Source organism: Lygodium microphyllum, chromosome 12 (genome assembly GCF_053477565.2).
Source record: "Lygodium microphyllum isolate KBCC chromosome 12, Lygodium_microphyllum_v1.1.10, whole genome shotgun sequence".
Taxonomy (NCBI): domain Eukaryota; kingdom Viridiplantae; phylum Streptophyta; class Polypodiopsida; order Schizaeales; family Lygodiaceae; genus Lygodium; species Lygodium microphyllum.
The window spans coordinates 63,973,062-63,985,673 of record NC_141146.1 but is presented as its reverse complement, the minus strand read 5'-3'; the positions used below and the strand labels follow the sequence as shown (position 1 = coordinate 63,985,673).

The following is a 12,612-nucleotide window of genomic DNA, read 5'->3' as shown; positions in this document are numbered from 1 at the left end:
AATGCACTAGCTGAGAGGACATTACCATTGATGAATCTATTGTCCTTTAACTGTCTGTTTGTTTGGAGTGATCCCTGTGAAGTATCCTTCGAGGATGTGAAGCAAGAATTGACAAAAGCATCAAACTTGAAAGCATCTGTAAAGAATGGGATTAGAGGGTCTTACATGGGGTTAACACGCGGTTAGCACATGCGAATACCCGGTTACAATGATGGGGTATTTAAGGTGTACAAGAACCTGATTAGGGTACCATTTTTTGATAAATACAAATCTGTCTCCTCACCTTCACCTTCAGCTCCCATGGCTTCCCCTCTCTCTCTCCCCTCTTTCTCTCTCTTTCTATCTCTTTTCCTGTCTTTCTCTCTCTTCTCCTAGTCTTTCTCTCTCCTCTAGTCTCTTCTTCTCTCTTTTGCAGTCTTCTTCCTTCTCTCTCTCTCTTTTAGGTCCCCTTTATTACAGTTGGTATCAGAGCTTAGTTCTTGATCCTTCCTTTCTCTCTCCTTTCCCTCAAATCTAGTCTCATTTTCCAACAATAAACCCTACTTTTCAAGTACACAGGGAGAGATGGCAGCTTTCTTGGAAGACACACGGGAGCTATGGTAGGAAGCTTGGCCAAATATGGAGGCAAGGAGACAAAAATGGCAGCTCATTTTCAACCGGTGATGAAGAAGGATGCTATGAAGTGGACCTGCAGGGAGATGAGCTTTCATCTGATGGTGTATTAACTTTAGATGCCGTATGCATAGAACTTCCTCTAGAGTCACGAACAGAACTACTGTGTATGGGCCCTGCCTCATTACCGTCGGTACAAAGCCCTTGTACATTGCCATGGGACCCTCTGCCTTCACTGTTTTGATGGCACAATCCAATGCACCTGAGTATGTATAGATCTGGCCAGGCTCCATTTTCATCTGACGACAGAAAGGATTTGATGATTTAAACGTACACTGTAATCCCTTTCAGATAATCTTTTTTGTTCAGAAACTCATTGTGGTTATGCAGTAGAATAGGTGTATTAGCCATGGGAGAGAACCCAAAACATGGAATGCCTTTCTCCCTCACAAAGCGGCTATTAGTGGTAGCAGGAAAAATCTCGGGCTCCCTCACTTCACCTCCAGCCCTCAAGACAACCTCTTTCAATAGGTGCCACCATGGATTTGACTCATTTGCAGCAGTGATGAGAGAGATACCCTGACTGGATAGTAACGACTTCTTCTGAGTGAACCTCTAAGACAAGTTCCTCCAGGCAGGTGCCCATTCATACTCCATCCTCGCATGCAAGGCTGCTAGATCAGCAAAAGGAGAGACTCCCATATCAAAGCCTTCCTCTGCTTCAGATGGTTGCATGTTCATGACAAATCCAGTGGGAGAAGGTGTGCCAGCCTTCACGTACACAGGATTGATGGATGTAACCTCTCCTTCTGCAGCATGGCCAGCCTTTACAAGGTCAAATTGCACCTGCCTGAAGCGGGTGACGGATTCGAAACTCTTCATCAGGTTTTCAAGGGCAATGTTATCATAAAGCTTGGATCCATGGCCTGGAGCTCCTGTTGCTTTGATGACGAACCACCAGGGCATTCGCTCACCATTGAAGACGTGGTAATGAGATCCAACCCAAGTTCATCAGCCTTCCTTTAGCCAAAACAATGATGCCAATCTTGGTCTCTGGGAACACCCAACAATCAGTTTGAGGCTTGATAGTGATTTTCTTTACACCAGGTGGTTGTTACAAAAATGTCAGTAGTTTCCACAACATCTTCCAAGGTTAAGACAGGAATACCTTCCATCAAGGCTTGCAATGCACACATTGGATCAACCTCTGTGACAATTACTCGAGCCCCTGCAGCCTTCATGGCAGCAGTACAGCCTTTGCCAACATCACCGTAACCACAGACAACTACAACTTTTCCAACAATCATTACATCAGTGGCCCTCATGAGTCCATCAGGCAGTGAGTGGCGGCACCCATACAGGTTGCCAAACTTACTCTTAGTCACTGAATCATTGTCATTAATGGCTGGAAAAAGCAAGGAACCATTGGCTTGCATCTGATACAAATGATGGACCCCAGTGGTGGTCTCTTCAGAGATACCAACCAACCTCTCCTTCATTCTGTGATACTTCTTAGGATCTTGTTGATACCATCCCGCAAAATAGAAAAGATGATTTGAAACTCTTGGCTGTCAGTAGAAGCTGGGTCTGGTAGTGTGCCATCTTTGGCATAAGCTTCCTCGACCTTCACACCTTCGTGGATCAGCAAAATAGCATCCCCACCATCATCGACAATCAAGTCTAGGCCACCACCAAGACCCCAGTCAAGACCTCTCTCAGTACACCACCAGTACTCCTGAAGGGTTTCACCTTTCCAAGTAAATACAGATGCACTATCTCGGGCAATAGCACGTGCTTGTACAGGTACACTATGTCCTGCAGCAGGTGGTTGTTGCTGGGCTGTTTGTATCTGTTGGGGGTACTGTTTGCTGCAACTGACTACCACCCTGCTACTGTTGCTGCTAGTAAAATTTAGCCTTCATCACTAGTTCTTCATTATTGCATCACGGAACATTGAAGGCCCCATACAACCACGGGCTACAAGAAGAAGGGCAACCACAAATTTCTTGGAGAGGGCAACCATTAACTCTTCCCCGAGCTTGAATAAGGTATGTCAATCGGTTCTTGGTCTCTCTTTTACATCCAATTGTTGAGCTCAACCACTTGATGAGAGTGATGCAAGAATTGTGTGCCTTCTTGAAGCTTGAGAGTGCCAATTGAATTCCCATCCCCATTCCACACTCTTGAAATGCATGCATGGCTGAATGCTCTTGCGTGCCTTCTTGAAGCTTGAGAGTGCCAATTAAATTCCCATCCCCATTCCACACTCTTGAAATGCATGCATGGCTGAATGCTCTTTAAATTTCTTTCCCCATTGATCAAGGTTTTACTCTAATCCTTAATCGTACTCTTGTCTTGATTCTTGACCGATAAGAAAGAAATTTGTAAGAAGGGTAAGTCATGCAATTAGTGAGTCACTGATTTGCAGAGGTAACCCCTTCCCCTATCCCATTTCCTTATTGGTTATGCATCTCATGAAAAGCCCAACTCTTCAATTGAAATTGCATAGCATGCTAATTTCTTAAATTAAAAATCCCTACCATGTATACATAGACCAGGCGAGTCGAGAGGAAAAGAGGGAACCTTGAAGCCCCCCCCCCCCCCCCCCGATTAAGACCCTGAAAGGGTGCACAACCCGGCCCAAGGGGAACTTTGCCTACCTCCTGGTGATCCAAAGCCCAAAAATTTCTTCCAGGCGCAGGTACACTTGAATGAATAGCCCAAGCCCCGATCATTTACATTCCACAACCTTGTAGATGTATTGGTAATGAGATGTATCACCTGGGAATGTATGGTGGATGTATACAGTGATGGGCAGGGTATGCAGTCAAGAAATGGTCTCAGCAAGAGAACTATTGATGCAAATGATGTATGGCTCTATGTGGCATTGAGAACCACCATTGAGACCCCGGATGTCTTGGAATAAGCACCTCAACATCGGGATAATGTATGCTCATTGAAGGAGTTCTTGCAGGGTGTTGCAGACAGCCAGTCCCACACAGTCGGCCCGCAAAAGTCAATTGCACAAAAGCCTTCTTGTGTGAATGAGTGTGGACCCCATAGCTAGATTCGAAGAGGGCATCGTCCCCTTCGATCCGAACCAAGAATCTCCCCATTCCGCCCTACGATTTGGGAGATACACCCAATTTTGTGCTCAGAGATACTGTGGGACAGGCAGCAGTCCTATACAATCGGCCCACAAAAGTCAATTACAGCAAAGCCTTGATCATTTACTGTCAGAGATATTCTTACATAGCCTCTCTATGGAGGGGATCGAGAGCTTTAATTTGAATCAGAAATTTTGGCGATCGGAGCTTCCTAGCTCAAGATATTGCCATTTCTGTAACAGGGGGTCTAGTGGACTGCACTTAGGATGGCGGGCCACAAGGAAAAAGCAAAGGCCCACAAGGACTTCCAGCGTGAAATAAGGGACTCCCATGCCTCAATGAATGATCCTAGCTCAGCCCAAGAGGATCGTGAAGACATGTTTGAAGATGGTGCCCTCGAGATGGACCGCTTGGCTATGCTTAACCATACTCTATGCTAACATGAGACCCGTCATGCCGACCAGCATCGAGAGTTGGAACAACGCCATACGAAGATGGAAACCCACCAAGATCAGCGTCATTCCGAGATGATGGCCAAGATGGACTTCTCATCGAGCGCATGGGCGCCCTCATCCCCGCTATCGCACCCTCCTCGGCTCAGCCCAAGGAGCATGTTTCTCCCCGTGAGGCCAACCGCCCTCCTCCCTTGGAGACCGGGCGTAGCCCACAAGGTTTTGGTGGCACCCATGGCTTTCCCCATAGCACTTATGAGACAGGCAAGCCCTCCACTCGACATGATGAACCCATCCTTCCCTCCCCCCTTACGAACCCTTCAAGCCCATCCTTGGGACAGCAGCTCCCCCGTAATGGAAGCTATATGCATACTCATGGGAATGGCCAGCAAGGACCTAATGTAAATTTTGGGCAGCATGGAATACAAGGTGTACATGGGCAGCATGCACATGGCAATTTTGGGCAGCAAGGCCCCAATGTTCAGTTTGGTTTGCATGTATTGCATGGGCAGCATGGAAATTTTGGGCAACAAGGCCCTAATGCAGGTGCACATGAGTAGCATGGGAATTTTGGGCAACAAGGCCCTAATAATCAGTTTGGCCCACATGTAATGCATGGGCAATATGGCACCAATGTACATTTTGGTCAACAAGACATGTATGGGCATTCTCACGGACATTATGAGTACCAAGACCATTGGCATGGATTCAATGTGCAAAGGCAAGTGCATGCGTCTACTTATGGTCAACATGCATATGATGATCGAGAATATTTTGAGCAGCATGCATCTGATGACTATGTATGTTCTTATGAGCTACATTCTGGTCACATACATGGACAACCATCTAGACAGCACTATGTACATGGACAACATCATGCAAATGTATACGAGTATGTACATGGGGAGCAACATCATTATCAGCAACGGAGTACTCAACATCATCAGCCACTTGATCATTACTATAAGCAACATGCGCATCCTTATGAGCCACATGATACTTCTCAAGAACGATGCCATGATGGGAGCATCTCAATGCTGCAGGCTCATGAGCAGGTGCCCCATCAACCCAAGGCCCTTAACTTTGAATGCCCAGTAGTAGCCACGCATGTGGAACTCGTGGACATGAAATATCTAGGGATTGATGCAGTGAATGCAATAGTGATTGCAGCCTCATTTGCTCCAGTTCGACTTAGCCTAGTGGTTCCCAATGAGTTTATGGACAAGTCAATGCATGCTACCGTATGGATCAGTAAGGATCTTGTGCCACCATCAACCACCATCAGTGCTTAAAGATGACACCATGAATTACTTCTATGATACAGCAGATGCATTGGATCACAATTATCCTTTTGACCCCAGTGGTAGTACGATGACCCATACTTGTATGGATGACCCTTGTGCTCTTGATGCTTATTATGCAGGTTATCCATTTGATCCCGGGGGTTGAAAAAAGCTCTATCTACATCAGCACTCCCCCGGTGCAGTCCCCTCACCTGGAGGCGTAACCTTGGCTGAAGGACAACTCGATTTGGGCATGTTTTGCAGTAGACAGCCATCTGTTTTCGAACAGTTTTGGGCCTGCATTAATTGCACCCATGCATGACCTACCTGGGCTGAAAGTACACTCAACGAGCTCCGTTTTGACATGTGGAACGTCTCATTTGGAGTTGCCCATGGCAAGTTATGATCAGTTTTCCACTGCAGGCCTGTTCGGGACAGCATGCTGTCCAGTGTTGTCCAGCCCTTCTTGTTTGGAATTGATGCCTATCCTTGTACTGAGTTACCTTCTTCCCTCATGCTCACACTGCATACATGCTTATAGGCCACCGTTCCACAAGATTTCACCCCCCACCCAGCCATACCAATACGTCCTCTTTTTGTTTTTGAGGGAAAAAACCTTCCGAGTCAGGATGGAATGTAAAGAATGGGATTAGAGGATCTTACATAGGGTTAACATGGGGTTAGCACATGCGAATACCCGGTTACAATGATGAGGTATTTAAGGTGTATAAGGACCTGATTAGGATACCATTTTTTGATAAATACAAATCTATCTCCTCACCTTTACCTTCAGCTCCCATGGCTTCCCCTCTCTCTCTCTCCCCTCTTTCTCTTCTTCCTTCTCTCTCTCTCCAAGGTGATGGAATTCAAAGACCAGAGATGCCTGGGGCTCTTTCTACTGGAAATACGACGCCACAGAGACAACCTCCTACGAACCACGGAGGAAAGACAAGGAGCCACCAACCAACGCACACTCAACGAATTCTACCAAATACTAGCTACCCTCCCCACCACCGAGCCCCCACCAGCCCAACCGGCCTCCCGACCCCAGGGGACCACCTTAGAAATAGCCACACCAAGAGGCAAAGCTCGGCACCCACGCTAGCCCCCGTCCCCGCAGAAGACACGTGCCGAAGATACAAGGAATACTACACTGCCATCTAAGGGCCCTGCCCCGCCGCTTTAGTCTCTCCATGTTAGAGTGACCCATGCGGGACATCCTAGGATGAACACTCCAGGAGCAGTTCCACACCGCACTGGGAGTACCTCTAGATTGTATCTAGTCTAGATATCATTTTGTACCTACTCAATTTAGTTCAACATAGCATAAACGTTAGCCTCACTGGGACTTTTGAAATCTCCCAGACATTTTGTATGCAACATTTTGGTCTCGTAGGCCAACTTGGCCTGTTGTAGACACTAATATAACTTTCTTTCTTTCTTTCTTTCTTTTAGGTCCCCTTCATTACAGCATCTAAAAGAGGTGAGCTATTTTATATATTTTCAACGGCTACGATGTATAGTATCACCTGCTCCTGTTTAGCTCAGATTTGGGAGGAGAAGTGGTACCATCCGATTGTGTTTGCTAGTCGTAAATTAGGAATGTCCAAGATTAATTATACCTGCAAGGAGAAACTGTGTTTTGGAATGGTCTTTGCAACGAAAAAATTCAACCACTACATCCTGTATAAAAAGATAGTATTTTATACGAAGACAGAGGGGTTGAGGCTGTTGTTTAATAAGTTGCAATTGCCTGACCACCTAGCGAAGTGACTGATCACTTTCAGGAGTTTGATTATGAAATTAGGAGTAAGCCACCGAAGTTATAGGACATTGTTGAATGTCTTGTGGATTTCGGGGAGCCGAAGTAAGTCTTGGCTGAAGGTAGTGACCTTGAGGGTCTATTCAAAATTGATATGGCCTCCATTCCATCCTAGTATGCTGCCATAACACACTATCTATTCATAGAAGAAACTGGATTCACTTTGTCAAAAACTGAAAAGAGGAAATTTCCTAGAGGCGTCGCAATTGTATGTCTAGGTGACAACCAATATCGAGTATAAGATTCCTTTTTGCTATAGAATAGTGCGATATCTTGGGAAACTGATTAAGTGAGGAATATATACAGTCTCCTGGACCATTACGATTATATTATGAGAGGACTCTATTACGATTATATTATGAGAGGACTTTGTTACACTTATGCTCTATGTTGGAGAGGCACATCCTGGGTCTAATCCCCGAGGTGGAGGAGAGCCGTAGGAGCCAACACTCTACTAGGGGAAGCTCTTTGTATATGTGAATCAAGGTGTTGATCACCTGTATGTGTGGGATACTCCCTCTGTTAGAGTTGGAATAGGTAAAATCGTTGAACTGCAAATCGATACAAATGCGTGATTTATTTAGAGCAGTAAATAGCCTTCAAAAGCTCTTGGCTGCGAGGCCATGAGGGTGGTTTGGTGAGCATAGGAGGCTCGTGAGCTAGAGCCTTAGAGCCGGTGTCGGACCTGTTTTAGGTCTCGACACTTGCTCATGGAGAACATCAAAAAGTTGAAATGGATAAAGAGGGTGGTGCATAAGGCTACATCAGTTGCCACCTTCTTCATGGTGAAGGTGAAGATACTTACAATGTATCACAAGCACAGCATGCTTGAGTTAAAGAAGCTTTCTTCAACTCGCTTTGCTTATATATGGTTGCTATTGAAGCGCCTTTGTGAGGTGTGGTCCAAACAGTGGTATCCACTCTATGGAATGAGTGGGATGAGCATGAGAGAGAAGGTGAAAGCCATGCAGCGCTTATGCTTGGATAAGCACTTCTAGTAGAGAGTCCGTGGGATCGTGATTGCCATGACTTCCTTTTATAGAATGTTACGTATGAGTTATTGCGAGGGGTCCACCATAGGCCTTCTCGTTCACTTATTTAGAGCAACATTGGTGGAGACACGAGCTTGCACGATAATCACGAAGTCACAATGTGCACACATCATTGACATAGCAGAGATGAGATGGGCATGGATGCGTAAGCCCATCCATAGATTTGCAACACTATTACATCTGGCCTATAAGTCTCCAACGGTCATGAATGATAAAGAGCTGTGTGCTGACCAACTTGCATATCTCACTCATGTGGTCCCCATGGGTGACCATAATATAGTTCTAGAGGAGTTTGGATGCTATGCGGATCAGAGAGGCCATGTGGCTTTGCTTCTTGGAGAAAAAAGTCACTTGTGAAGCCTCAATTTTAGTGGCAAAATTTTGAATATGCGTTGCAGACTCTTCAGCCCTTGGCTATGAGTCCCCACTCAAGATTGCTCTTCGGGTGCATGAGAGAAAAATTAGAGTGTCTATTCCCTCATTCACATGAAGATTTGTAATTGGCATAGCGTACGACAATTAGAGTGGCTAGTCTATTGCCACACTAACTTGCGCATGATAAAGGCTACGATGACCATGGATAGTCCAAAGCAAGTCGACACTTACCATTTTGGTTGAGTCAAGTTTAAATTTGTTGTTTTCAATTTTATGCAAGCTAACAATTAAGTATTTATAATCTTATGTGCATTGTGTAGGTGAATGTTGATACATTCAAGTTGACAGATGACACTCTTCTGAGTATACACCAAGAGGTTGATGTGAAGGAGGAGCAGACCTTTGTGAAGCTCATAGAAGCAAACACTTGTGACACTTGCAGTTAGCATACTCATGGGCAAGGAGTTCAACCAGTTCCAGGAGTTCAAGTTGCAGCAATTGCTAGCAGGAGCATGGTCATATAGAGCCCCTCGAGATCAACGAGAGGTGGTTCGAGTGGTTTGCAAGCATATGTAAGGCGGGGCTCTAGTAGCTCTCATCTTGTGCCTGATAACGACATCCTCCCCTTGCCTACCATTACACAGCCATTGCCTAGGGAGCCATCATTTGATAATGATAGTAACCTCATCAATGCGGATGAGTATGAGAGTGTCTCATCATCGATGCCAAGGGGTCATCTTCAAACTCTCTTGATGAGTGCTTTGATGATGATGATGATGTATCATTGATGATTATATTCAAATCGGCCGATTCCACTCCTGACTCTTGAGTCCATCGTGACTCATTTGACTCCTGACTCCTATGACAGTTGTATGATGTATCATGTATGATCATTGATCTCATTTTGTAATGACATTGCTATAGCCTATTTTCACTTTAAACATGTGTCTTATCATTTATAGTTTTAAAAAAAATTAAGTTATTTTTTTTCGTACTAATATCATATTGTACCTTATAAAATCGTAAGTTACCATTTAAAATTGCATATTATCATATCGTACCTTTCATACTTGACAACCATGCCCGTGGATAGATCTCTTCATCCATTTCCACCTCTTTTCAACAAGATAGAGAATGTCATCCCTTCGCGGAGTATCATCCAAAATATCAATTGTGTCACTATTTATGGAAAAAACCAATAGGTACTAAAATTAGTGACATTCATTTTACATTTAAAAAATATTGAATGTGCATTTTAAAAATATATCTAATTTCAAATTATTATTGTGGAATCCCAGCATCAAGAACAGTGAAAGCTCTAATCTCCTCCACAGCCTCTCTTATGAAATGAGTGAGAAGGCTTATAGTAGCATCCCCCATATCTGTCATACCAAAAACCCTATACATCCATGTTTGCTACGAGCTCCTCGTCTATTCATGCTTTAAATTCCTCAGAGAGCATACACTTTGCCACCTTACTTTGCATGTCATAAAGTCTCTTTCTTTTATGAAATTAATGATTGCATTTGCATCCATCACAATTTTTTCCACCCACTCCAAATTGCTTATGTCCTCCATAAGGAGGTCAAGGAAATGTGTGACACAAGGTGGTCGTACTATAGAGAGAAATTCCTCCTCAAGCAATCGTCCCATCTTTGACAATTTGAATCATTATCGATGACAACTTGGATGATGGAGCACCCATACTTCACCCAGCCAACTCGAGCAGGCTCGAGGAACTTATTGATTCTCTCCCTCTCCTCATCTAGCTTTTTTGTGCACATGTCGTTGTAGATAACTCCATACCACCCTTGGCATGGATCCACGGCAACAATAGCCTTCACTATTCTTTTCCACCTATCCACTCTTAGAATGTGAAAAGAAAGACTACACTTGATAGTGGTTCATGCAATCTTGATTTCGACATTTCTTTGTTGCTCTCAAAGGAATGGAAGTGGGCCTAAAACATATCCCATCATCTCAACAAGTATACCTTGTCTCTTGAGCCCCTTGGATCCATGAGTGGCAGTGGTGACGGAGGCAACTAAAGTGGAAGGGGAATCTAAGGGATCATTGAATCCCTCCATAGTTTCCATAGGTGTAACCGAAGGAGTGGTCATGGGTGTGCATATGTTGAAGGAAACTATTTCCTCTTGACCTTGTGCCATACTAGAGGATACCTTTCTCGATGTCTTTAAAATGGGGGAATATTTCTTGATGATCTCATCGGTCATCACTTGAGGGATCTTCAAGTATGAACCACATTCTCCACCTATCTTGGACAACTGGATGAGATGTCATGTCACACTACAAGTATGGATCTAGCCACAATGCTTACAAGTCAAACGATAGGCATTGGTGCAATTCGTGGCTTTCTCAAGGGGTGAGATGCAAAGAGAAGGCTTCATAAAGGGCTTTAGCCATGGTGAAGAGATGGAGTTAGTAAGAAAGGTCAAGGTATAGATAGAGAAAGTGGTAAGAGAGGTGGAAGAGAATGTGGTAACACAAGGTGGTATGGAGTAACTTGGAAGTAGTGATGGAGAAAGAGGAGGAAGAGGGAGATGAAACTTGAAAGTGGAAAGGAAGAGGAAGAGGTGGGAAGACAGGAAGAGAAAGAGAAGGTGGTAACTTGGAAGTTGGAAGGAAGAGAAAGAGGCTGGAAGATAGAAAGAGGAAGAGAGGGAGATGACTCTTGAGCTTGAAGAAGAGGCTGAAGCAATGAGGCTTGAGTGGAAAAGGCAATGGGCTTGAAAGTTGAGGGTAAAGATTGAAGTGGGAGAGGGCTGTTTATAAAGACCCAACACAATTTGAAAATGAAAAAAAATTCAAAAAACAAAACATGCAAAAAAACGAGCAAGAAAAACAATTTAAAAAAAGGGCAAAAATAATTAGATTTGACCTTGGATAACGGTCACCTGCGCAAGTACAGATGAGATGAACCAAATAGATCAAACGGGATATTTCCATCCGCATACAGAATACAACTAGGAACCATACATAGCCTCAAAGGATGAAAATCCAATACTAGCATGAGTGGAGTTATTATAAGCAAACTCACCCAAATGCAACCATGAATCCCATACATGCTGCACATCATGACAAAAATGGGAAAGGTAAGTCTCCAACCACTTATTAATCCTTTCTATCTAACCATTCGTCTACAGATGATAGGCTATAGAAAAAGCCAACTTAGTTCCCATGGAGTTGAATACCACTTACTAAAAGTTACTCATAAACTTGGTATCCCTATCATACACAATCACTTATGGTAATTCATGTAATCTAAAAACTCGCTCCATGAATTGACTAGCTACTTGTAAGACAGTAAACTATGTCTTTGTGGGAATAAAATGGACTGCCTTGGTAAGTCTATCCATCACCACACATATGCTATTTCATCACTTTTTGGTAGTAGGTAAGCCAGTAAAGCAAACCATAGTAATATGCATCCATTTGCCTTCAAGGATAGATAATGGCTATAGTAAACCACCTAGCTTACGAGTTCTATCTTTATTTCATTGGCGAGGCATACACTTTATGGCATAATCCTTTACATCTCTCCACAATCCTTCCCATTGAAAACTTTTGCTGATTTTATCATAGGTCTCAAACACTCCAAAATGTCCAACTATAGGCAAAGAATGCAACTCCTCTAGGATTTTCAGCCTAAAAGAAGAAATAGAGAGAATAACAATCCTTCCATTAAGCCAAATTAAGGCATTTTTAAGTTGAAAATGTGAGTTTTTCTCCATAAAGCCTTGTTGTAATTTCTGAAATATATGATTGAGCTCATCATCCAAAAGATAGGTCTCCTATAACTCCTCAATCCAATCACTATGTAGCTTAGTCATATCTGAAAGCTTGCATTCCCACATCCTAGAAAGAGAATCAACTACTAAATTGTCCTTT

General features: G+C 43.8%; 2 pseudogenes; both read right to left on the bottom strand.

The window, feature by feature from the left end:
* Positions 1–675: 675 nt before the first annotated feature.
* Positions 676–1,617, bottom strand: LOC148027849 (uncharacterized; annotated as a pseudogene).
* Position 1,618: 1 nt separating this feature from the next.
* On the bottom strand, positions 1,619–5,895 carry LOC148027848 (adenosylhomocysteinase 1 pseudogene; annotated as a pseudogene).
* Between the last annotated feature and the right edge of the window lie 6,717 nt (positions 5,896–12,612).